Genomic DNA, 26,576 nt, shown 5'->3' on the forward strand with positions numbered 1-26,576 from the left:
AAATGGTCTTAGATCAAAAACAAGTACGGTGGGGATTAACTCTCTCATCTTGAACTCAAGCCACTCTTGCCTTGACATTTTCCAAAAACACTAAGCTCACTTCTTTTGCCATGGGAAGAGAGAATGAGTATGTTGCCAGTATAAAGGGTGGCTTAAATTGGAGGTGGTGAGGCACGCATTCCCTAATCAGGTGATGAACCCATACTTGGTTGGGGGCGTGGATGGGTGAAAGTTAGGGGGTAGTTTGCAAGGTGCCGGAGCTGCAAGTAAAAGCACTCATTTCTCTGGCTGGGAACAGACCCCTAGGGAGGGAACGGGCATCACACTAGATGAGGAAAGAATCTACTTCCTTTTTTGGAAACTGAGGCCCATGCCTTCAGTGAGCAAACAGGTATAGAAGACCTACTTTGCATCAGGGGAAGTTCTAGGTCCTAAGGAGACAAAGATGAATGAGACACAGTTCCTGCCCCAAAGGTGCTCATGGTTTAGTGAGGGAGGTTTAGACACACATACACACAAACATGCACACACACACTACCACAATAACATTAAAAATATTGTCTTGAGTGTTTGAGGAATTACGAATTCGCTTAAAGAGGAAGAAGCAACTAACAGTGTTTAAGAGAGGAACTCAGGAAAAGTTTCCTGTAGGAGATGAGATTCGAACTTGATCATTTAAAGATGAGTAGGAGTCTATAGGGAGACAAGAGAGGGCATTCGGGGCAGAAGGAATTGTATATGCAAAGGCATGTGGTGTGAAAGCACTTGATCTATCGGGGAAGAAGCTGCTGCAGCTCAGGAATGAGAGTGAGGGGTGGGAAAGGAGGTCTACAGAGGGTACCTGACTTGCCCTAATGTTCCTAAGTGAAATAGCTCCAAGGCCCACCTAACCAGGTTTCTGGACTCTCCTTCCAGTGCTCTTTCACTGGACTGCAGTGCCTTTATTCCCATTGAGATGTAGCCATGTGACACTACAATCATTTTAAATAAATGTCATCAGATGCTGTGGGCAATGAGAAGCTCAAGGGGACACCAGATGGAAGCACAGAAAAGTGAATGACAAGATGGATTATAACAACGATGAAAACAACCTGAACAAAAAAGATTATTTATGAAAGCCCCAAATAATACATCATACAGCCATTTTTTTTTAATTTAGAAAATAAAGTATGTAAGGGCAGAGGAAAATGATAATAATGGTGATAATAATTGCAACAAATGTTCCTAGTACTTTATTCTTTTAAAATCCTCATATAAATGTTATTTCATCACAGAAATAAGATAATTCTAAATATGGACAAAATTAATATGCAGTCTGTAACTAAAAAGAACAGGATATATTACTTATAACTATTCATTTGAGGCTATCACTGCTGTCAAAATATAAAACAGATGCCTTCATGCTGAGGGATTTGGCGCCAATTCCACTTAAACCAGAAGGTTAGAAAATGAGAAGAGAAGTGTATTCATGCTGTTTATTAAGGGGAAAAAAAATGTTTTGCTTTCAACTATTGGGGGAGGGGTGTAGGGGCTTGGAAATTATGCAAGAGAACATAGCAACACACATGGAGAAGAATGAAGCACACCTTTAGGGTATTTTAAACCCCAGAATAATTTTGCCAGAATACGGCTTATTTTCTTTCCCAAAATAGTCACTGTCAATTAAACTGCTTAGTTTTGGAGAGTGGGGGAAAAGAGACATATCAGAATCAACCATTATTTTTCTATACTCTAGATTTGATAGATAATTCCTCATAGATCAATATATATACTTTAATATTTTCTGAACACCTTTTATTTGGTATTACCACCTTTAGAGGCATATTTCAAACTTGTCTGAGATAGCTAAATTGAAAACAGTCTTCTCATTTTGTCCCCACTGAAAGCCCTTGAGGTGAAGAAGAAAAATTTTACAAATGAGATTTGAAAGTAAGTCCAAGACATATTAAAAGCAAATTGTAAAGTATTCTTTGTAAAACTGAAAACTCAGTATATGCACATATCTATTTGTGTATGTTTGCACGAGGAAAGAGAAAGGTGTGGAACAATAGAAGCCAGTCTGTGGAGGAAATGGGAGGAAGGAAGTGAGAAGGAAAATTAGGGGAGAGATTGTTAACTTTTTCTCATATATCTTCATAATGCTCACACATGTTACAAGGATCAGATAATGTCACACTTTTCCCTTAATTGAATAGAAAAAAAAAATTGAAAAGAAAAATAGATCCTATGAGTTAAAAAAAAAAGAAAAAAGAACTTTAAGAAGTTGTTCAATAAGCATTCCCTGAGTAAAATATACCCCACAGCAAAGAAATGGTGTCTTAAGGCCCAGGAACCTGACAGGTAGGCTGCCATCCAAATGCTGTCCAAATAATCCCTAAGGTGGAGATATCTGAAGATTTTCAGAAAAGTAATTCATCTAATATCTAGCACTGTAAATAAGCAGACAAATGGCATTCAACCATTGACCAAAACTATATTTGGAACTGGCAGCCACCCGGCATCATGCTAACAAGCTTAGAACAATTCTTAATTTTATCTGGAGCAGAAGATAATTAATTCTAGTTTTAGACTGTTCAGGTTTAGTGGATTAAATTTCTAACATGAAAGTGACAAATAAAGGAAACTAAATGTAAAGCACACTTTCAAGGATGTGTCCCGGTATTGGGGGTCTGTGTGGAAAGAGCAGGGCTTTGGAACCAAGCAGTCAGGGGTTTAAATTCTGGCTCAGCTATTACTTGCTGCATGGCCTTGGACATATCCCTCAATCTCAGTGAGCTTCTGTTTTCTAATGTGCAAAATGGGGATATGTATTCCTTTCTTACAGGTGGTAGAGAGAAATGAGTAAGATTATATATTTAAGTCACTTAGCAGCCACACTGGCAAGCAATAGACATGCAAGAAAGGGGGCTATTTATTACTAAATCATTCCAACACTCATCGATTAAGAGTGTGCCCTCTCATCTGTGGTCATGCTACCCTGAACAAGCCGGATCCTGTTTGATATCGGAAGCTAAGCAGGGTCAGGCCTGGTTAGTACTTGTATGGGAGACCACCTAGGAAGACCAGGTGCTACAGGTGTAAAAAAATAAAAAAAATAACGGATTGTAAGCCAACAAGGTCCTTGCAATCTGTGAGATCAACCAAGGGTTGCCTCACCTAAAAAATAAAAATAAATTAAAAATAATTTTTTTTAAAAAAAAAAGAGTAGACCCTCTCTGTTCACCCTTTAAGAACATACATTTGTAATGGTGCCCCTTCCCCATCCACATATTAGGAGTTTTAATCATGCGACAAAATTGGGATCCTGGGGATCTTGTTTAAAGGCAAATTATGATTCAATAGGTCTGATGGGGTCTGAGATGCAGCATTTCTAACACACTGATATGTATGCTGCTGGCCTTTGTGTCTCAATTGAAGCAGCAAGGCTGAGGGAGATGGAACAGACTTTGAGGCAGAGGTAGCTACTCCATCCATGTGCCCACACACATCAGGTGCACTTCCTCTGTAGTACTTATCCCTCCTGTCTGCTCCACTGGGCTGTGAGCAGCTTGAGGATAAGGAGCCTACCTTTATAACACCAAGTGTCTGCTGCACTCAGCTCAGCTATGAGTCAAGAAGTGAATGAAGAAATTGATCCATGAAGGTGGTGAATGAATGAAATTCAGGGAAACTGCTGTTGGTTAATGTATAAAAGCTAAATAAACATATTTCTTAGTTATTGAGTTCACTTCACATATTATAAGTGTTGTTTGGATTAAATACTTTCCTATGCTTGATAATGAGACAAAAGAACCATTAGGAAAGATTAATCCTGGGCATTCACTCTAGAAATATAAAGTTCAAGAGTTCCCTTTACTCTAACATGAAAAAGAAAGATTCAGAACTCCCTTCTCTCAAGTGCAGTCTCCTGTCCTCAAGGAACAGTAACTATAGCTCTCAAAACCTCAAAGGGACAATGTCTCTTACAAAACAATCATGTTGGCAACATGTTATTATAATTAGCATAGATTCTCTTCTCAGGCATATAACAGCTTTATCCCTTGATGCTACTCTAGTTTATAAGTTTCCTAAGTAATTCAGGGTCACTTGAAAAAAAAAAAAAACTTTCATTGGTTTTATGACAAAATATATCAAGTTTTCCAACTGGGGCTTCATATCAGCATCAGCTTGTATGATCAAGTCATGTGATTTTTACATAGTTTATCTTACTCCATGGATAAACTGAATTACATTTGCCAAGTAAACTACAAAAGCAAAATCAGGTTTTATTACTAGGAGTTAGAAACCATGTCACACTCAGAAGGACCTTTGAAAATCTAAGCTTCATTAGAGAATACTGTGAAGCACTTGTTCGATTTTGATCTATTTACATAACATGATTTTTTTTTTCATCAGAGTCTCAAGTTCTAATTCAATCGGTCAGGTCAGGGCCTGTCTTTGTATGGTTCTTTTGTTGCAAACTTGGACACCGCATATGGTCAGTACAGTATCTATTTTTAAACTTCTCTAGATGTGTTTAAAATGTTAGTTCTGCAGGCTGAATGTTCAAAAATATGGATGTGGTTTGCTTGGTCATCTCGATGAAATTATAGGACTTCGATAAATATGGTACTTTACATTTAAAATAGGGGAAACTGTAATTAGCTGTGCTTTAAAAAAAAAAATTAGCTTTGATTTAATCAAGTCAACCCAGGTAGTCAGACATATTAACCTTAGTCGGTAAAGGAATCTATATTTTCTGAGCTGAATCCTTCTGCTGGAGAGCATACACTCTCCCTAGGCTTCTGAAGAACTTTAAAATCATTCTTTAATTAATATTTTCAGCACCCCTGTGGCCTCATTATGCTATAGTTATTAAGCATTTTATTTTCTTAGTCCTAAAGGTTCTCAAAGCAAATACATGTTCTCCAACAGACATTTATGTTTTCTTACACAAGAGTTGATTTTCCATTCATGATATAAAACAAATGTTAATTAGGATGATGATTAAGATGGCCCAGACTTTTTCCAAACATTTTCATAGTTGGCAGTACTCCACTTTCCTCTTCCTATAAGCCAAGAAACAAATTGGTTAGTTGTCCTCGTGGGGTAAAAATATCTAGTTGAAAGCAGTCGAAGAATATTCAGCAGCTTCCCAGAAAGACATTCTTTAAAAAGCTCCCTATTTAGGGCTCTCCTAAATAGGAGGGTCAATTCCTACAACCTTTCTGAAAGTCCCCAACTATACTCTTTGATTCACAGGTCACTTCTGGGAATTTTTTCAAATGAAAAATCATAGATGTGCACAAGCTTGGATGTGAAAGCTTATGCATGTCTGTATTACGACATTGTTTATTATTCAAATTTGGAAAGCCTATCTTTCCAAAAATAGATCAATTATGGAGTATTCATATAATGTGATTCTATAGAGACATTTCTAAAGTTTTAATACAACATTTAAAGATGTGAAATATTTATGATTCAGTATCACACATAAACAAGTAGATATATTTAAAAAGAAATGATCTCGAAGAGTAATTACCTCTAGATGGTAGGAGAGAGCGATTTGAAATATATTGTTTTGTACTTTCCTGAATTTCTGTAGTTTTATATTTGCTGCACTAAATATGTATTACTTTTATAATTAGAATATAAAATTTCTTCCTAATTTTTTCTCTTATCAGCATGTAGTCTTTATATATGTAGAACTAATTAATTTATCAATTAGTAGGAAATTAAAAAAAGAGTGGTAAACATAAAATTAACTTACCATGTAGATTCAGCATTTATTTCTTATATTTAAATAAATTCCTCCCCCTGATAGACTCTCTACCAACTAACTCTAATTTCTACTAGCTGATCCTTTTCGTGAAGAAGCCCAGCGATCCTTAGTAAATCCAAAAGAAAAGCCAAGAGAAGGAAATAAAGTGTGCAGAGGAAGCTGGCCTTGGCAGTATACGGAGAGGTGGAAACCATTAATATGAATGGATGGAGCTTGTGAACAACAGGATAATGGAAGAGGGAAATGCTATTCAGATGACAGCTGCCAGCTCCCTCTCCCCAACTGCCCCTCCTCTTTCCCAGCCTTGATTCTCAGCCCACAGGAACGCTGCGGTGCATGTGGCCTTCGTGGTGTTCTCACACACCAAAAACATAGAGGATAAAAGGCCACTGTGTTGAAAGCTGTGTCTCATAGAATAACCACAGGGTTCAAACTGCTTAAGAACACGTTGCTCCTTTTCATATCAATCACAGCATTTGCCAAGCTACTCCCCAACCGTACTGGGAGGTACAAGGGTGAACATTGTTTAATTGGCTTTGGGAATCTTCTGAGCTGTGCTAGACCATTAATTAGAGGAGTTGTGGGAATTAAGTGTGTGATGTGTGTGTCAGGGAGAGGAAGGCTAGTTATGCCATGGTCATGGTAAACCATTTGCAAATGCCCCTTGAGACAAACTTAAGAGAAAGTAGAAGAAAATCAGAAGAACTCACTTCTTACTAAAACAAAGTCCAAAACAGCAGTACCCTAAGTTTTTGTTCAGGTACCTAATCTCTCTGAATACAAATACCACTTAATAATGCTTAACTGATTTATTCTCGATGCCAGAATTTTCTCATCGAGACCAACAGGGAAAGAGCCCTGATTTGTGATATCAGGGTCTCACACTCAAATGCTTTTATAGATGTCAGCAGAAAAAGAGACAAACAGCGCTGGGCACATGTACCATTTGAAGGGAGCAGTCATTCGCTCAGCACCAGCAGCAGTTGCTAATGTAGCAATAAAGACCCAGATTGCTGAATCTTCTGATTTTTTTAGAGTAACTGGGAATCCAGATTTTTATGTGAAATCTGTGTGTTTTTACAGGTTGACAACCAAAAAGGAAACTTAGTGCTTTCTATGAGCAAACAAAATATCTCTGACGGCCAAAATAGGCCCATAGACCGCCAGTTTGCAACCTCCGATTCAAAGGAACAAGATTTTCACATAGGATTTTCAAAGTGCATGTTACCAAATTTATCTATATATACATAAATTACCATCCAATACATGGACTAGAAAAGAATCATGGATTTAAATTCTAAACTTCCTGACCCATTTACCCTAGGCAAGTTTCTAAATTTACTTTGGGTCTGTTTTCTTCCTTTTATTAAAATAGGAATCATATACTAGGGTTTTACAATTTAAATATTTTACCCTCAGAATTAAAAGATCAAATGCATTAATTTTATACCTCAGAGATACTGCTAATGATTTCTTTTATATATGAAAAAAACTGAGGAGAAAAAAAAATCACACAGAAGCCAGAGGTTGGGGCTGGAAGCCCAGAGTCCTGTCTCCTTATGATTCAGCAATCATAAGAACCTTCTCTAAAGAATGACTAAGAAAACAAACTTCAGGCTCATGAAGCAAGTCCTCACGTAAACAAATTATTATTCTAATAGTTCCAGCCAGACAACTCAGGTTCTCATTTAAAACACAAGGAAAGGAAATGTCAGCTTAAAACATATCTACCTGTCTTTAATAACTGGGATATTAATCATATCTAATCCAATATACATTTTAAGATGAGTAACTCGAACATTCAACAGAACTGTCCAATTTAATAAGCATTCTCAGTTTCTGATATTTACTAATTTGCTTTCCACACATGCCGATTCTTATTAGAATGGCAATATCCGGCTTATGAGGGAAATGAGTCATACTGTGCCACACTATCCCACCTTCTGAGGGACAAGTTAAAGCAGGAAATAAATGGCTGTGTGTGTGTGTGTGTCTCTCTCTCTCTCTGTGTGTGTGTGTGTGTGTGTGTGTGTGTGTGTGTGTGTACAGGAAAACAATGTATTCTATTACTGAAGGATCTCAACTTTGGGGCATCATTTTTTTCTGAATATTGTCTGTAAAACGTTCAGAACCATTTTATATTGGGTAAAATGATAATTTTGCCATTAAGTTTTATGTTGAAACTATTTCTAATATAGAAATTTCACTCAATGTTTGTGATTTTTTTTCATTTAAAATCTTTCAATTAGTCTTCTGCAAAGACAGCCTCAAGTTAAATCTCTGTGTTTTACAACTAACCTAACTGTATCTTGTTCTTAAATGCTGTGGCATACTTGACCAGACTTCAGGACTATTGAGAACTCCTAAAAATGGTTGAAAAATCACCATTAAAGTGGGTATACCAGAAATCCAGGACTGAGGCACCACGTTTCCTTTAACTGAGTCTGGTTCACCTTCCTTTAGTTTCTTCCTTTTTATGTCTCCAATTCCCTGAATTGGAACAAAACTGTGACTTTCTACCTATGAGATATCTTGTGAGGAATGCAAAGTTTCTTTGCAAAGCTGCCTTATCATGCAATCCAAATTACAGAAAGTTCAATCAGATGTCCTCACTTAACAGATGAAAAAGAGTCCTCATTAAAAACTCCAGTCACTTCAATAGGACCTTTAAAAAAAGTGCTCTTTTTGAGGCAAGAAAAAATTTTGAGCTAAGTAATATACTTCCAGGAAGGGAAAGCGTCAGAGAATTGATATAGTAGGCTTTTGTGTTTTTGCTTAAAAAAAAAAAAAAAGAAAGAAAGAAAGAGAGCGAGAGAGAGAGAGAGAGAGAGAGAAGTTGCTGGCTAGAAGGAAATTTTAAAATTACAGTTCAAGTTTTGCCCATAGTCTTTGATGCTCTTTCAGGGGAAGCACCCCCTCGACCAAAAGGACAAAGAGTCAAATCAAACCCTGTTTTTCTATACTCTTCTGCCACTAGTTCAATGTTCTTATTTCTTCCAAACACACACCATTCCTCTTCCTACCAATTTGGTAGATCTCGTTTCCAATTGTGATTTGCTAGTCATGGTACTGCAAGTTCTACTTTCAGGCTTCACTGCCTGCTATCAGATTAAATGAGATAATCAGAGAATACTCGCTTCAAACCCAAAACAACCTTTAAATCAGGAGGTCTAGCCACATAGTACCTAAAACTATCTTGGTGGAGTCACTGCTCTGTGTTTCTTACATAATATCAAAACCGAATAATACTAATACACTTTAATTTCATCTCTTCCCCCATTTAAATGCTCATTCGGGGATTGAATTACTCTTCACCTTCTCCCTCAAGTCTGGGAGATCAGACAATTTAACTCACCATTTAACTCACCATTCTACATTCAGCACTTTACCTATGAGTAACACAAAAACTACAATATATCCCACACTGAATTAAGGGTAAGCACTGGATATGTTTTAAAAGAACAACAAAACAAAACAAAACAAAACAAAACAAAACAAACAAACAAACACCAAAAGCACCCTTCAGCCAAATGAGGACTGTCAGTGAAAACTTTAGTACAGAAAGGGCCAAATATACAGTGGGTGTCTCACTCCTCCCCAGGTACGCAGGCAGAGCAGCCATCAGTCACCCAGGCAGAGGCTATTCCTACCTTCAGAATCTTACTTAACGGATCCTCTCCAGGCAGGCACTGCCGATGATGGGTCAGACTTGGCTCTCCAGCTGGAAAGCCTTTGTCAGGTGGTCTCTAAACCTTCAATCACCAGGATGCTAAAACTAAAATCTTATAGGTAGAGAGCATCTATGGTTTTTTGAAAGACTATCACAAGAAAGTAGGCACAATTTTTTTTTTTTTTGTCTAGTATTTAAACCAAGCATGGAGATCAGCAATTCTAAAACAAGCTGTCAGCCCTTTGTGACAAAGTTCTCTATTGTCTTGTTCATCTCTCTGCTAATTTCTTAGCTACCTCCCTCAGAGATCTGCGGTCTCTTTTTCATTTTTTTCCGGGGAGGAGTTAGGGAAAGTTCTCAAAGCCATAAGTGTGAGCTGATCAGTTACTTCAGAGAATGAGAGATGCTCATCCTATTGTTTCCCAATTCAAGGCAGTGGAAGACTGATTCTAGCTGTCTAATTCTTTATGAATTAAGAGCTTGGGCTGACTACACTGGATTGCAAAACTGGTGTATGTGTGGAGGATCAAAAGGAACAAAGGGGGCAAGGAGAACAGGGATTTGAAAAAATTTAATCTCTCCTTTACAAGATACCTGTAATTCATTCAAGGAAAAATCGACCACAAATGTCAAACCTAGCAACTCTTTATCTCAAGTCTCTGGCACTTTCTCCATCTGCTCCAATTCAGAGACCAAGACAAGACTAAGTAACACCTTCAACTTCTCTCAAATTAACAAGTTATAGTAAGCGAAAATCAAAGTAGAGGCAATGCAGGCCCAGCAGGCTACTGTTCTTTATTCGGAGAAGGGGCAGTTGGCCTGGAAGGTGACACTGCCTTCTCGCTCCATCAGTGGACCTGGGCTCTGCAGCCTGTCAGCTCTGCAACTCAGTCTCTTCTTCCTGCCGACTTTGCCCAATTCTGACTTGACCCTTTCTAGAAATAGTGACCAGGCCCCTCTAAAGTTCAGCTGTGGCACCTGAATTATAGAATCATCAGGGTAGTGGACCTGTAAGGCGTTGCCCCGATTTCTTTAGGACTGGAGCATTTATTCCCGCAGTTGCTGGGAGTGTTGGAGGCTGCCAGTTCATGGCTGAATGCCGCGCCAAGAATTACACTGAGAGAGCCACCTGGCTGGAGGGCGTTATCTGCTGGGGTTTGGACAGCTCACATCCAATGCCTGGCTGATGGGAGGAACATAAAGGCCCAGTCCCTTGCCTTAGTGCCATCCCAGTTCTCAGCCCATCCCCCCTCCCCTGCCTCTCAGCATTACAGTTAATTTCTCCCTCTGCCCAATTCTGCTGCTTTCATGTCCCTGCCAGGCATTGTTGTCCCCAATAAATCTCCTACATGCAAATTTCAGCATCTCAGAATCTGTTTCCTGGAGAATTGACTGGCATCATCAGAAACAAAGTGTAAACAGTGCTTCACTATCCTTTGCTGCACATTATTCATTAAAAAAAAAAATTTTGGGCATACTATGCTTTATTTTTTAAATTAATTTTATTAGGGTGACATTGGTCAATAAAATCATATAGGTTTCAAGTGTACAGTTCAATAATACATCATCTATATATTGTATTGTGTGTTCACCACCCAAATATATGGTGACAGAAGGAGGTTTGACGTTGGGTGCTGCACTTTAAATCATACATTGTTTACTGACATCCCTAACCTCTGAGCCAGCCACATTCAGACTCTGGTATCCAGTGGGTGCATGAAGGCTTGGACGGGCTGCCCACCAGTCCAGTTATAACAACTATACTGCAAAATTTGTGCCATAATTTTAATACATGTAGTCCTCCCCCATTTTTGCTTGGTTCTGACATGCATGCATTTCACTGACCATGATTTAGTTAAATAACACCAGTCCCACAATAGCCTGGTTCAGATTTCAGTTACCACGGTATATTATATTAGTAATTGCATGAAGATAGCTCTTCAGTCCACAAATCACTATGTAAATAACAGGTGTGCATCACGGCCAGTGACCAGTCGCATCGCCTTTTTCAAAGCCTGTTGTTGATCAGTCACTGAACATCCGAGTGTATAAATAAGCAGAGCAGCAGTGATGTCTGGGCCCTGGGGGTTGGGGAGGTAGAGGAAGGGCAGCCAGAAAGCAGAACCCAGTTGGCCGAATTGTAGTTACCGGCAGGCCTCTCCCTCAAGTGTAAGTGTCTTGAAGGGGTCCGGGCTCTCAGAAGGGTTCTAGGTACGTTAATCCATCCACCTTCAAGCATCAGAAAGGTGGGACCAATAACAAACCTATGTATTAGTTTCCTAGGGCTGTTGTAATAAATTACACAAACTTAGTAGCTTAAAACGATATGAATTTATTATCTTAACAGTTTGCATGTCAGAAGTCTCAAATGGGTGGCAGGGCTGTGTTCCTTCTGGAGGCTCTAGAGGAAAATTTACTTGCTTGCCTTTTCTACTTCTAGAGGCTGCCCCCAGTCCCTGACTCAGGGCTCCTCACCATTCTGACCTCTGCTTCTGTCCTTGCAGCTCCTCAGACTCCTGCCCACCTGCTTCCTTCTCATAAAGCCCCTGTGACCACACTGGGCTCACCCTGATAATCCAGGAATAATTGCCCAACTCAATATCTTTAACTTAATCACATGTGCAGCATCTCTGCTGATATGAAAGGCAATATATTCACAGATTCTAGGAGTTAGAATTTTGACATCTTTGAGGGTCCTTTATTTTGCCTATTATACCCCACTGGGTTTTTCCAAATGATGGTACTCTCCTAAACAGTGACCCCCATTTGGCTGCTGGAAAGGCGAAGCTGCCGGAAAACATCGGTGTCTGTATCTGGACCCTCTGAGAGAGGACAAAACAAAGAAATGCTTTCAACTGGTGTCCCTGACCCTGAGTTAGCTTTGCCCAAATGGCTGCTCAAGCCTCTCATCTCTAGATACATTTCACATCGGAAAGGACAAGTAAGCTCGGGAAACAAGGCATTCAGGGTCTCCTTCACCAGATACTCACAGTGTATACTAGCATATAGGGGTCCTGACAAGTCCTGGAGTAAAGAAACCTCTTTAACTTATTTAAACATGAGTTCTAGCGATTTATCTTTCACATAACATTTCATGGGACACTGTGGAAATGCTGCACTAGATTGTCCTCCAACTCTGGTCAGTGCTATGGAAACAGTTCTGCAGGACGTCCCCGCACCTGTCAGGCTCCTCCTAAGAGCCTAAAGGTGAAGCTGAAGTGGCCTGCTTTGAGGGACTGGTTCTTCTCTTGCACCAGCCCTCGGGTGCACTTCGCCAAACCCAGAAACTGCCTATTGACTCACATGTACAAAATATATGAAGTGACGTATTCTTCAGGTGCCTTAGTCCTGCCTGGAGACTCATTTCCTGGAGAGCTGGTGATTTTCTTTTCCCTTCCCTTGACTCTGGCTTTCAAACTAATGGGGAAAAAATGAGCAGGAAATAACGTGTCACCAAATACACCCATGGGCTTTGCTTTCCTCTCATACCTGTCAAATCAAATATTTGGGCAGATTGCCACGTAAAAACTAAAACATTTTCTCTTTCCAGCAAATGGGCTGCTAGTTTCAAAACAGAGAAGAGTGCATTCATTTGCCTTATTGTTGGTGTGTTCCAGGCACAGCATAAAAGCTGTATTCTATGCAATATTTAATTCACTGTAGTCTTTCTCAGGAATCACTGAAAGTTGTGGAGGAACTACAAAATCTCAGAGTCAGAAAGAAACTTAGAGATTGCTCATTTGATTTTCTTCTGTAACCCTAAAATCTTCCATCAATATCCCTGATTAAGAGGCTCTTCATGTATGTTTCTCACATTTCACAACCGCATCTACCTCTCAATTACTACTCAATTGAACAAGAGGTCCGGGTAACTTGCCAAGCCCAGGCCAGGCTATGAGCCTCCTCTCTGTGTCTGAAATGCCTTCTCTCATCTACTACATTTTTTATAATAACAATAGCAAATACTATCACATGCCTACCATATGGTAGACACTGTGCCAGGCCTTTTAATTGTCTTATTTCACCTTGACCACAGCCCTATGATGTAATATTGCTTCTTTATACAAACTAACACACAAAACTATTTACTGAGTGTTTTATTGTAGTTACTGATTATTTACTGATATTATTTACTGAGTATTTTCCCCATTTCAGATACTAAAACGCTAAGCACTTTACATTTTTATCATCGCATCTATGATTAGATGTTATGGTTCCTCTTTAGCACATGAAGAAACTTGAGGCATGGTAAGAAATTCACCTGCTGTTACAAAGGTAGTAAGATGCAGGACTGGGACCCAAACTCATGAGAATCTTCTACTCATCTGTCACTTCTTCCTTCTCTCTGTTGTCTTTCTACCCAGAGGGGTCCTCTATGTATCTCTGAATTCACAGAGTATTTGTTCATCATTCCACTCTTGTTACTTGTCATATTCTACATAGTTCTTAATTCCTCCTTACTGAGCATCTCCTATGCTACTTTGCACCCCTTAGCATGCTGCTCATAACACACACTATATAAACATGAACTGGCTTAGAACAAATCTTATAGTAACCAAGACTAGCAAGAAAACATGCTATTGATCTCAGTTGATTTCTTGTCTGTTTCAGGAAACAGCTACACAATGACATTTAGTACAGGAGATTAAAATAAATAGTTTGTCCTTGATGCTTGTTTTAGTAGCTACCATGGGACTGAGTGACTGTTAGATTGAATCCTCTCAGATCTATTGGCAAGGCAAAGATTGGAAGAATCTCTGAGTCAGAGTCAAATCTCCAACAGCCTGGAATATAGTTGGTGCTCAATAAATATATTTTAAATAATGACCAATTACAAACAAAGCCATGTCCTAGATAGTTTGCATTTAGAAATTATACTCTCCTATACTTCTAAAGTAATTCTTACATGTAATTCATCTAGGAGTAGCTTTAAGTTCTTCAAGTAGTCATAGCCGATAATGATAAATAATGGTATTTATTTCTTTTGGGATGGATTTGGCAAGGTGATGAATTTTGTTTTTTTGTTTTGTTTTGTTTTGTTTTTCTTCTTGAAAGAAAAATTCAAAGTTACTCATTGGGAGTTTAAGAAGAGAATATCAATAGAGAACTGTGAAGCAGTTCCAACGAAGAGCCCCACACCATTTGGGGGGAACAAAGGAATACATTTGGGAAATATGACTCTCTTTGTAATATGCACCTGGGACATTTGAAACCTGTGAACAATTTGTGAAGAAACTATTTCACCTACATCATAATAAATACCTTTCAGCTAAAGCATACCATCTTTCTACTGAATCTCTTGAACTCTCAATACCAAATGCTGATGTTCTACAATGATCAAAACAAGATCTGAACTGAAAGATTTTTTTTTGAAGTATCATATTAAAAAACAGAAGACTCATTCAGAGTCTTTTCATTCATTAAGCCACTGGGGGCCTCTCCAGGGGCTAAAGAATCCACATGCAGGGACTTCCCAGGACGCCCTGGCAGGACTGGTGGATTGGGGGTGGGGAGCAGAATGAAGGGGTAGATCGCCCGATGGCCTAGGTACACTTAGAAAACTAAATTAAATTTTTTCAAGGGGACTGCATCACCAGGTGTAGGAAATTAAAACTTTTATTCTTTCATCTTGAATGCCATTTTTCCAAATATAAATAAATAAAATACATAAAGGTATATTAAAACATAGACCTATAGAGAAAATAAGGAGAGAGATAAGGTATCTAATACTCCTAGTAAATGCAAAGAGGAAACAGCTTTCAGCTGGGCAGGTTGAAAACTGTGCTGAATTTAATTAAATCTGTCACCAAGTCAGTTCTTTGTAGACAGAGTAACAAAATTAATGTGGATGCTTAATATAGTATATCACCTGGTTTAAATATATGAAGAAATGAAAATTTTCCCACCAGAGCCATTTCCCAAGGTCTCCTAAAATTCTAAATCTGGAAACTACTCCAGGGAAGCAAATGGTTCCAGTTCGGGTTGCTCTGTAGTGGCTGCCTGTCTATTATGTGGAGAAAGTCAGGCCTGGACTTAGCAGTATGAGTGCTGTGGTCAGTTAGAGATGTCTGCCATGGCATTATGATAAGAGTGATGGCACATGTAGTACTTAACTGCATCTCCTCAGTACACTGTGCCATACTATCTAAGTCTACACTATCAAAATTGCAGTGACTCATACAATGTTTTTAGTTTTCTTAATGTTCATTATTCACATAACAGATATATTTACTCATACTGTAAAAAAATACATAATTATATACACACGTTAAGAGATACTGAGTTTTGTAGTTCTAATGCCAAGCCTTAGTATCAACGTACATTTGCTGTAGGAAGGAAAGAAAGAAGGAAGAAAGGAAGAAAAGAAGGAAAGAGGAAAAAGAGGAAGGAAGGAAGGAAGGGAGGGAGGGAGGAGGGTAAGAATAAACTTCAAGTTCCCCAAATTTAAAAAACATCAAATAAAATTATCAGCCCAGTAAATTTATAAAACATCTTTAAGTGACAATATGCACTTTACAAACACCTTTATTTTCCCTTCAATGGGATTTTAATATAAAACATCTTTAAGTAACAATATGCACTTTACAAATATCTTTATTTTCCCTTCGATGGGATTTTAACACATCTGAAAAACATAAACATTATAATTTCAGGTGACTCATTTGATGATAGAAAGAGGTTTAGTGTTTCATTGGAACCAACTCTGGAGAAACTATTTGAGTACTTCTGCACCTGGAGATGCTGTGTTTAAATTGCTCTAAACATTCTTCTTACTTCATGATGCTCTGGTCCTCCCCACAGGCTGTCTCTGTGGCAGAATCCCCCAAGATGGCTTGAACTAGAATGCAAGTCCACTTGTGCAGCCCCTGGGATGCTCACAGTCTGCTGCTGTGCAGAGACCTTGGCAGGCCCAGGGGCAGCAGTGCTTTTTCCTCCAACTGCCACAGAAGCCAGAAATGAATTCCAGCCACACCCTGGAATCTTATTTGCCTGGTCTTCTATATCTGGTCAAGCTGCAGGGACTCATAAACAGTTTGCAGCATCTAACCTGAGAGCAGTGGAACGGGAAAAGGGTCTTGCTCTCTATAGGCAGAAAAAGGAACCTGAGTGTATTTAATGTATTTTATCAGAAGCCAGGGTCTTTAAAAGTTTTTCTCACAAAAGCTATTTTTGCAAGGTTATGGTAGTGATGTTATTAGGTAACAAACTTTTTCTTTATTAAAAAGAAAAACACGACATACTGAAGACACTTATTTTACACTTCAGTAACAGTTTAACAGAAAATCAGGCAGAACTTAGTTTTGTGTGGCCTTTGCCAAGTTATGTAACTTTTTGCAGCTTCAGCTCCTCAAAACTGTAATATGGGATTTTGCAGGATTCTTTTGGCGATAAGGTAGAGTAGTGTATGCAAACTTAGCTGTGCTTGATGCATGGCTAATGCCCAGCGTAGTATTAGCTCCAGGTGATACTGTTCAATTTTCTTCTACATGTTGGTCCCCATGGGAAATAAATTCCATGGGTTCTGTTTTTCAAAGAAAGCAAATGACAGTATCTTTCTACCAAAATAGATTTCTTGTAAGGAAAGCATGCTTTTTCTTAAAGATGTCAAATTAATCATTTCTCTTCTTATTTGTACAGCCTTGAAAAGAAATTGAAAACCCTTCTTTTCAGCAGTACCTCTTCTTCTACAGTTTGAGAAAAATATAATTTAAAAAAGAAAGAAAGAAAGAAAAGACTCCCAATGGAACCTATCTATGGCTAATAATTCCAATTCTCCTCAAATAGATTTTTAAAAATTTTTCTTGGGTATCTACACTGTGTCCTGTCATGCCAGCCCAAACCCAAGCCAACTCATACCAGTGCAACACATTTTGATTGCTGGACTTTTCCCAAATATATCAGAAGCACGGCAGAGATGGGCTAGTTGTTCATCAAATTATTCCCTCTTTTTCTTGGGCACATGGCTGGAAAAAATTTCCTGGCATCCCTTGCACTTAGCTGTGACTATGTGACTAGTTCCCACCAACAGTGGGATATGACTGGAAGTGATGCATGTCCCTCCATGCCTAGATAACACTCCCATGTACACTCCTCCAGCTTTTACCATTCTGCCCTAGTTTGATGAAGATAATCCCTGAAACCTCGGAAGCCACATGGAAGACGGCAGAGCTACAAGATGGAAGGCATCTATGTTCCTGATCACTGCTTGGAAGAAAGCCAACTGCAGCTCAAGCACCTCTGTTCCAAACTTTACATTCTTTCATCATTTTTGAGCCATTCTAATTTTTTGGACATGTTTGTTAGAGTAGTTTGTACCTGAAGCATCTGGAAGTTCTAGTCTTTTCACAAAATTGTGAAGTACCAATAGATTATTTATAAAATAATGAATCTAATTATTGCGTGCCAAATCAGACACTAGCTCATAAAATAAGCAAATAATCTAGAACCAAGAAGACTAGTTTCTACATAAGTAAGCTATCAGAGGTTTAAGATAAAATGTTCTTAAAACCTTGAAATATAGAATCTTCATTTCATTTAATTGTTCTATGACACAAGAAAAATCTACTATTGCTTGACTTAGTGACAAGAACATCTTGATTCAGCCTATTAAACACCAGTGTTTCATGGGAGTGTAATTTGTGCCACAGCATTAGTACAGATAGACATTTCTGACAAGTAGACATTTTTGAGAGGTTGTTTTAAAAAAGATCAAATTGGAGAGAACTGGAGTTTTAGCTATAAGTTCTTGTCTATAGTTAGTAAACAGATTAAGATCACATTCTTAACTTCACAATTGTATTATATTCCATTATGAGATGACTACAGAGAGTAATTTGTGTTTTAAATAGATCATAAAATACATTGTTTTATTTAATTGTTCAAATGTATAGAAATATGCGTTTGTTCAGTGTACACACAGGAAATACATCAGGGCACATTCTCAAAAAGTTAACCCTCAGGCTAACCCTGAGAAATTCAAGCCTCAACCCCAACCTAAGTCCAATTAAGTAAATTATTTATTTTGTTGTCCAAAGTATAAGAGACCTAACATAGTTTAAAGCCATACAGTTAGAGATGTAATGCCAAATGAAATTATTTACTAGTTATCAAAAAATGATGGTGTTGATACAGTAAAGACCTCATAATCAAATGGCTTATCAGTGGAACTTTTGGAAAACTGCCTTAGGTCATCACAGATGTGAACCTAGACCCAAATGGATTATAAGTTCCTTACTAAAAACATCTCTCAAATCAATCTATTCTCTCCATCTCTATTGCTCCCACCTTCATCTCTGCCACCACAGCTCACCTGGCCTACAAAATATTTGTTCTCCTCCTGGGCTCCTTGCTTCCATTCTTGCCCCTTCTCCAAATTGTTCCCTCACAAGAGATCTCCAGAGTGATCTCTCTAAGCACATGCCACATTATACCACTGTCTTGCTTCAAATTCTTTCATGTGTCTGCATTAGTCTTAGAATAAAGTTGGAACTCCATCATGGCCTGTCATGCCTTACCCCAATCCAACCTACCCTGATACCAATCCTCCCATTCCCTTCACTGCAACCCAACTAATCTCTTTTATGTTACTTGAATATCCTAAATTCTTTGCCATCAGGGCTTTGGGACTTCCAGTTCTCTCTGCCTGAAGTACTCTCCCTCCAGCTCTCTATATGGTTGGCTTTTCTTCATCCTTCAAGTAAGTCTCAATTCAGTCATGCCCTTTCCCAGTTACCCTCTTGCTCTGTGTATTTCTTACACGGCACTTACAACATTCTGTAATTTTATCCTTTATTGTCTGAAAATCTGTATACTCCATGGGAACATAAACCTTTTTATTTTTTTTCTCTTTTTACTACCCTGTTTTAGGCATCATATCCTCAGAGACCTATGGATGGATGGATGGATGAAATGTGTAGGTAGTAGATAATTTCCGTATTTTTTGTCCCACGAATCATCCATAAAAAAAACTGTATTATCACATTTGACAAGGAGTGCTACTGCCCTGTCCTTATGGGGATGATTATAGGGCAATCTTAATTTCTGTTCTCTTAACTCATCTCTTCTAGAAATACAAAGAAGTTTTAACTCTGAGGCTACCCATATGGCCCTTTACATACAGTGAGTTTTAATCTTAAAGGAAAAATGGCCAAGTTAGCAAAACTTATAATCTAAAGAGGACATTTCTTAATATTTCATAATCTATTATATTTGGGGACACAATGTTATTCTGGCTTTGAATTTTAAGCTATTCAACTTATGACAAAGCTCTTTCAGGAAAAAGAGAAAGTTATTTCAAAGTAGAGTAAACCCACAGTCTGTTTCCTTGGGTTTCCATATCTAAAACCATAGCCCTTTGAAGAAGGACAGCAAATCAAACCAACAACTCTGCAGAAGTCCAGGACACATTTCACATTTGTTTATGGCACTGGGTCAATCTGACAGAATAGCAAGTTTCCTCAGTTCTGACTAAATGGAAGAGAGCCATGCCTACAAATAGTTTTCCCAAAAGTTCCTCTGTACAAATCATAGGAAATACAGGACTGGATCTGGGCAGAACCTCTGGAAATGTCAGGGCAGTCTCTCAACGCTGAACACCCTTGAGAATGCCAGCTAGTGTGACCACACTTTTCCTCACTTTGAGCCATGACAGAGAAATGCTGTCCCAATCCAACTGAACTGATGAACTCCATTCTGTAGTGCAACAAGAGAAAATTCAACAAGCCCCTGCAGAATGCCTGCCAAGGAACTGCACACTGGCAAGGGGACATCCGCCTACATGGAGGATGTTTACAAGATGCAATCCTGCCACACATGTGGCAGTGGTTGCCACTGTCAGGATGTTGCTGGGGTCTTTGCCCAGGAAATCCCATACTGCTCTCTTCTTGAAGGCTCACAGGCAAAATTCCTCCCAGGACTCTGTAGCAAGGAAAGCTTTGCTTTTGTTGAGGATTTAGCCTTGTTGTTGGTTTGTTTTACCTTTTGGATACTGTTGTTATTTTGACAGATCATATTTCCTCTTTGTTCCTAGAAATCCCAGGGACAGATTGGCAACCCTCTGCAATATTATGACATGCATTCAGATGTTCTAACTGACTTTATTTTATTTTCTTATATTTGTTTTCCCTCAACTGTGCTTTTACTGTTTTTTATTCCTTTGTATTGCATATATTTTATAAGTGGCTTCAAATTCTTTTAGGAATGAACTAGGCTATTACTGCATAGATATACACAAGGAATTTTACGCCAAATCTTTAACAGCCCTAGAACCTGTAAAAATACAATGTGGCCTCAGACAGAACTGGGTTTGAATTCCAATTCTGTGGATTCCAGTTATGTGACCCAGGGCAAGCCACTTAATATTCACGAGCTTCCATTTTCTCCTTTTCAAATTGAGGATAAAGACATTGACATTGTATAGTAGCTGTGAGAATCAAAGATAATTTATCGAGAGAGTTGGTACTTAGTAACTACTAGGAAAATAGTATTCTCTATTATTATTAACAACTATGTAGACTGTTAGCAAAGACTATCTAAAGGTGATGTCTGGAAGATACAGGGTCACAGACACATAGAGAAGAATGTCATGTGACTATGGATGGAGAGTTGGAGTGAAGTATCTACAAGTCAAGGAACACCAAGGATTGCCAGCAACCACCAGAAGCTAGAAGAGGAAAGATTCTTCCTTAGAAGGTTTGGAGGACACATAGCTTTGATTTCAGACTTTGATTTCAGACTTCTAGACTCCAGAACTATGAGAGAACAAATTTCTGTTGTTTAAAGCCATCCAGTTTGTGGAAATTTATTACAGCAGTTCTAGGAAACTAATACAATCACCCCAGACTCCTTTTCCCAGACACTACCCCAAACACAGGCATTGCTCAAACACTAAAAAAAAAAAAAAAAAATCCTAAAATTTGGCGCATGTGAATCTTCTGTTAGTCTAAAAACAGCTCACTTAAATTTTTCCATAATAATGCCTTTCTTTGCTCTTTATAAATGTCATGAAACCTTATGACCACTGACAAGCTGATAGTAATTAAAAGGAAACTGTATCCTCATCTATGCAATGGCAACTCTTTTTAAAATATTTATCCTAGACAAGAAGATATTTCTGTCCATCACTCGCTCCACTCTTGTCATTTCTTCCTAGACTACAGACACTCCAAGATGTGGTCTGGAAAGAAATCCACATCTACTCAGTGAGTAAAGGGGAGTGTGCTGGCAGGTGACATCTTTCACTGCCACCATCTGAAACATTTAGTATAATCTCAGAGGTGAAAATCCCATTAAGTTTCAAATGGGCCAAGAGAAACAACAGTGGAACAAGCAGACGGACGGAAGCTGTTCTAGGAATCCCAAAACTGAGGGTAGGTTTTAATGATAGTGCTTATTTATTTATTTAAATACATATTCCACTATGTTAATTTTGTTTTTTTATTACGGATCATTTTCTAAGAGCTCAAATTATTACTGTTTAGGAAGTTACTATGTGTATAACCTGAAACTGGGCTATAAAAGAGAACAAAGAGTAAGTTTTTCCTGAGAGCCTTCCTGAGGGTGCTATGATAAAATGACAGCTACCGGAACATCTAATACAAAGAAGTGGCAATGTCGGGAAATAGCAGGGGAGGCATGGTCTTGAAAACTCTCGGCAGTTTTGGCTCATAGGTTAATACCCAAATTTGAGAAACATAAGAAATCACATGCAGCCTTTTATTCAACAAGCATTTAGTGCCCTTATGTAAGAGATGCCATGGAAACAAAACTGAATAAGACACATTTCTTATCTAGAGAGAAGGATATATGAGTCAACAAAACAAAATGAAACTGTGTGTTGCCAGTAGAGTGGAAATATGACAGTGCTCATGACCTAACCAGCCTCAGGGAATCCCAAAGTAAAGCAATGGAAGTAGGAGAGGACGCTGAATGGACGCCAGAGGTGCCATCTACCAAACTATGAACTCTTCAACTATCCCCAGCCCCTGACATGTCCTCCCCATATCTCTAAGCCAAAATAACTAAGGCACAAAATAACTTCCCTGTTATTGGCACATGGCTTCTTTATTTTCTTTCAGTCATCCAACAAACAATTATTGAGTACCTACTGTGTGCCAGGTGCCAAGATAAGTACCTGGATTCTTCTGATTCAGGTCTAGTGACCGACCCATTTATCCTGGGCCTCATATTCAGGAATGGTTTATAATATAGATTTTTAAATATTATTTCCAAATGATATCATATATACAGTCACAGAAGATACACTTACAGGATTAAGCATATCACAATTTTTAGAATCCTGTTTCGGCAATATAATACACACCCACACCCCCCCCCCCCCCACACACACACACATGCAAGTCCCCCAACTCCCAAGCTGCATATCACCCATGGCAATGATCCAGGTCTCTTTTGATCTCTTTGGGTTCTGCTGAGTATTCAAGAGGGAGCAGCAAACAAGACAGTTGTTGTGCTTGCACTCATAGAATTTAGTGTTAGTGTGGAGACAGATAAAATAAAGACACATACCAAACTGATAACTAGTTACTGCATGAGAGGACAGTGGCATGACGTGAACCTGAGCTGGCAAGCAAAACTTTTGCTTCATCTGAAGTGCTTGAATTTTTACAACATGGATATATCTATGTATTGCTTGTGTAAACATTATACATTTTTACATCAGATACACCATCAAGAGAAGAATAGCCAAGAGGGAACTAAAGGATATGGCAGAAGCTGATCCTAATGTGGGAGCAATGAGAATGAGTGAAAAGTCAAGTTGTCAAAGCTTCAGGGTTGGTCTGGATCTACTATAACTGCATACAACTTTGTGGTGACTGTTGCGTCCATGTCTTGTGGGAAGCACAGTCAGACATGGACTCAAGGCTTTCCATCCCTGAGCTCTCCACTGGGCTCAATCACCTTCTGACCCCACAAATGTAATGGATTACTTTCATGTACTGAGTAACATGGATTATCAACATGTTACTCCCAAACACCGGTTTGAAACTTGCCTTTCTATGAAGAGCGATAAATCTTACCAGAAGATGCCAAATGCCCCATAGCTATCTTGTCTAGACTAAAATGTCTCATCTCTATTTTATTAAACAAATTGTGTCTTGCTCATTACCGTAAACCTTGTAATCCTTCTGGACTTCCCACAGATCCATTGACAACAGGGAAATCTCTACTAATCAGCTTTCCCTGCACATGGAAAAGATCTCAAGACAAGCTAAAGAAATAAGAACCAATATCATGGAAATGTTAGCCATGTCCACACACAGACCACTAAATGACAGATGGGGCAGTTGTGACAGACAAATTTTGAGACAAAAATGTCTCTTTACACTGTCATTCCTTTCAATTTTCTGGTTATATTTTGAGATATATTCAGATGATATGGCTTTAACAGAACAGAGGCATGACCATTAACTTATTATCCAATAATGCTTCTGATCAGAGCAATTATATACGCATGCGTGTATGTGTGTGTGTACTATTTTGTTTTAATATGGCAGGTGCCCTCTTTGGAGTGTACAAGGCATATGTGTACAAGTAAAGCCAGCACAGAGAAAAGCAAGTGAATACATCTCTGCACATGGGTATGAAGTTAATAGAGGAAAAGCTTCCTGTAGAGAGCTTCGCGTCTGAGTTCTGCTCTAAAAAGTCAATGAGAGCTTGCATGGTGAATAGATTGCCAGATAAAATATGGAATATCCAGTTAAATTTAAATTTTGAATAAACAATAAATGATTTTTATAGGTACATCCCAAATATTGCATGGGTGTTCTGTATTTTTATTCGCTAAATCAGACAGTCCTTCTGGTGGAAGCAGGGAAGACATGTATGTCAATCATCTTTCCTTCTTTGTCATGAATATTGTCAACATCAGTATCAATTAACATTTAGAGGACATGGGAAATGAGGTCCATGCTATAGGGAAGACCTATGAATGATTCCTGCTACCTGAAAACACTCAGAACATGCCTGCTTCTTCAGTCATGGCCTCCTTGAGATCCTGAACTACACCTTATTCTTCGTTCTTTAAGATCTATCCCAGTAATTGGGATGTGCTAGATGCTGAAGACAGTTCTGAATAAATGAGAACATGATAAAAGATGACTATAAAAGGAGGAAATTTTGGGTGAGGGGAATTTCTGTACATGGTAGAAAATACAGGTAACTTCAAGATGATTGACAAGAGCCAAATCTCCAACCACCTCCATCACCTATGAGCAGAACCCTCAGAGGGACTTTGCACTTTATAGATTCTGTGTGTGTGCGCATGTGTGTGTGTGTGTGTGTGTGTGTGTGTGTAATCATAAGTCTATGTGTACATTTATATAAACATATGTATTTTAAATGAAAACTTGCAAGAATAGTTCATCGAACTCTCACATATTCTATGTTATTCATATCAGCTGTAATGGAACTGAGTCTGAGAGAAAATTCACATTTCCTTTTGAAGTACTCTAGCATGGAAATGTTTAAGTAAGTAAAGTAGTATTGGTCCCAATGAAGATGTATAATAATTTTTGTTTCTTAATGTATCTTATTTTAAAAAATAGTTTGTGTTATTAAATAAGAACTACTTGCTAACTACATAAAAATGTTAAAAACCTAGGTAAATAAAAATACAAAAATAAAAATCACTCATTATTTTTCCATATATACTTTTAGATTTTTTTCTGCAATTACATGCATATTTGTTATAGCGAATATGGTACCGGAGTCTATATACTACCATGTAAGCTTCTTTTTCAGGTACAAAGTGAATCTATTCAAGTGACCAAATAAATATATTCCCACATAATAACTTGTACTGCTTGTACAGAAATTTTAGCTGATGAATTACTTAACCAATACCTGTTGCTAAATATTTAAATTGCTTTCAGTTTTTTGTGATGATAAACTTTTCTAACAGCTAAGTCTTTAAAGACATTCACTATTATTTCTTGAGCATAAATTCCTGGAGGGAGAACTATTAAGTCAAAGATTATGTACATTAAGGCTTTTGATACATATCATCATCTTGCTCTTTACAAAGGTTGTATCAACTTACATAAAAGGTCCCATTTTCCCAATTATTTTTCCAAGTTAGTCACCCCACAAAAATCTGTGAAATCAGATATGTATATGTTTACATGCATATATATATATACATATATACATATATATATAGAATAATATATGTAGTAAGGTTTCTTTTTATAGGAAACCAGTCCAAAAAGAAAAATTTTAAGAAATCTCACTTTTCCACAATTAGCCTTAGGTGCTGTCAATTGATTTAGACAAGAACATTTTAAGCCAGATTTTCAATTAAAGTCACCATATTGTGGAACTGTAGTTGTTTACCATTCTAAAATGACTTTATCGAAAATTAATGTGTTTCTTTTTTATGCAGATAATTAAGCTAGCCTTATTTAATGACATCCTACTTCACGCTCCTGGAGAAAGGAATCCATTTGTCTTGACCATAACCAGAAGAAGGTTATTTGGTCAAACAAAGTGAAAACCACAAATGGTAAATAGCCATCATTACCACAGTAACATTGGTCCAGGTGTAAAGCAGTCTGACTAAAATGGGTTATCACCTATTCATACACCTCCTCAATAAAAACAAAACAGGAACAAACAAAAACCATTACAGCGTCTAGAACCTCCAAAGGAGAAAAGATAGCCAAGCAAAAGTTTGAAAATACTAAACCATATCTAAAGGCACAGCAAATGCATGATACTATAAGATAGAAGTTAATAAAGCAGAAAAACATTTCTCAATATACTACCCCCTTGAGGACTTTGATGAACAATATCAGAGCCTGTGAAATGCTAGGCGGGATGGGAAGTGCTGGTTTGGTTTAACTAAAGGAAAGGAGAGCTGGAGAGTATCAACATTTTCTAATGGCAACAGAAAACCAAGACGGTTTACTCTTCTATTTGATAAGTGGTATGCTCAATTGACCAACTCTGTTTTTCATCTTTTTTGAGACCTAGAAAAATCAAATAAAAAGAGGAAATATCCAAATCAAGAAGCTTAATTTAACAATGTTGGCCTTATAATCAAATAATTATAGTCATTTGGTCAATGTCTATGATTAACTCAGTGAGACGAGATGTTTGGCTATAGGGCCAGTACAAAAAAAAAAA

General features: G+C 38.1%; 1 protein-coding gene and 1 pseudogene across 2 annotated transcripts in view; one reads left to right on the plus strand and one right to left on the minus strand.

The window, feature by feature from the left end:
• Positions 1–26,576, minus strand: part of MOB3B (MOB kinase activator 3B) — a 172,703-nt gene that overhangs the window by 139,906 nt on the left and 6,221 nt on the right. The window lies entirely within an intron of this gene.
• LOC118601356 lies at positions 2,960–3,078 on the plus strand (annotated as a pseudogene).

This window comes from Rousettus aegyptiacus, unplaced genomic scaffold, assembly GCF_014176215.1.
Source record: "Rousettus aegyptiacus isolate mRouAeg1 unplaced genomic scaffold, mRouAeg1.p scaffold_m13_p_3, whole genome shotgun sequence".
In the NCBI taxonomy this organism is placed as follows: Eukaryota; Metazoa; Chordata; class Mammalia; order Chiroptera; family Pteropodidae; genus Rousettus; species Rousettus aegyptiacus.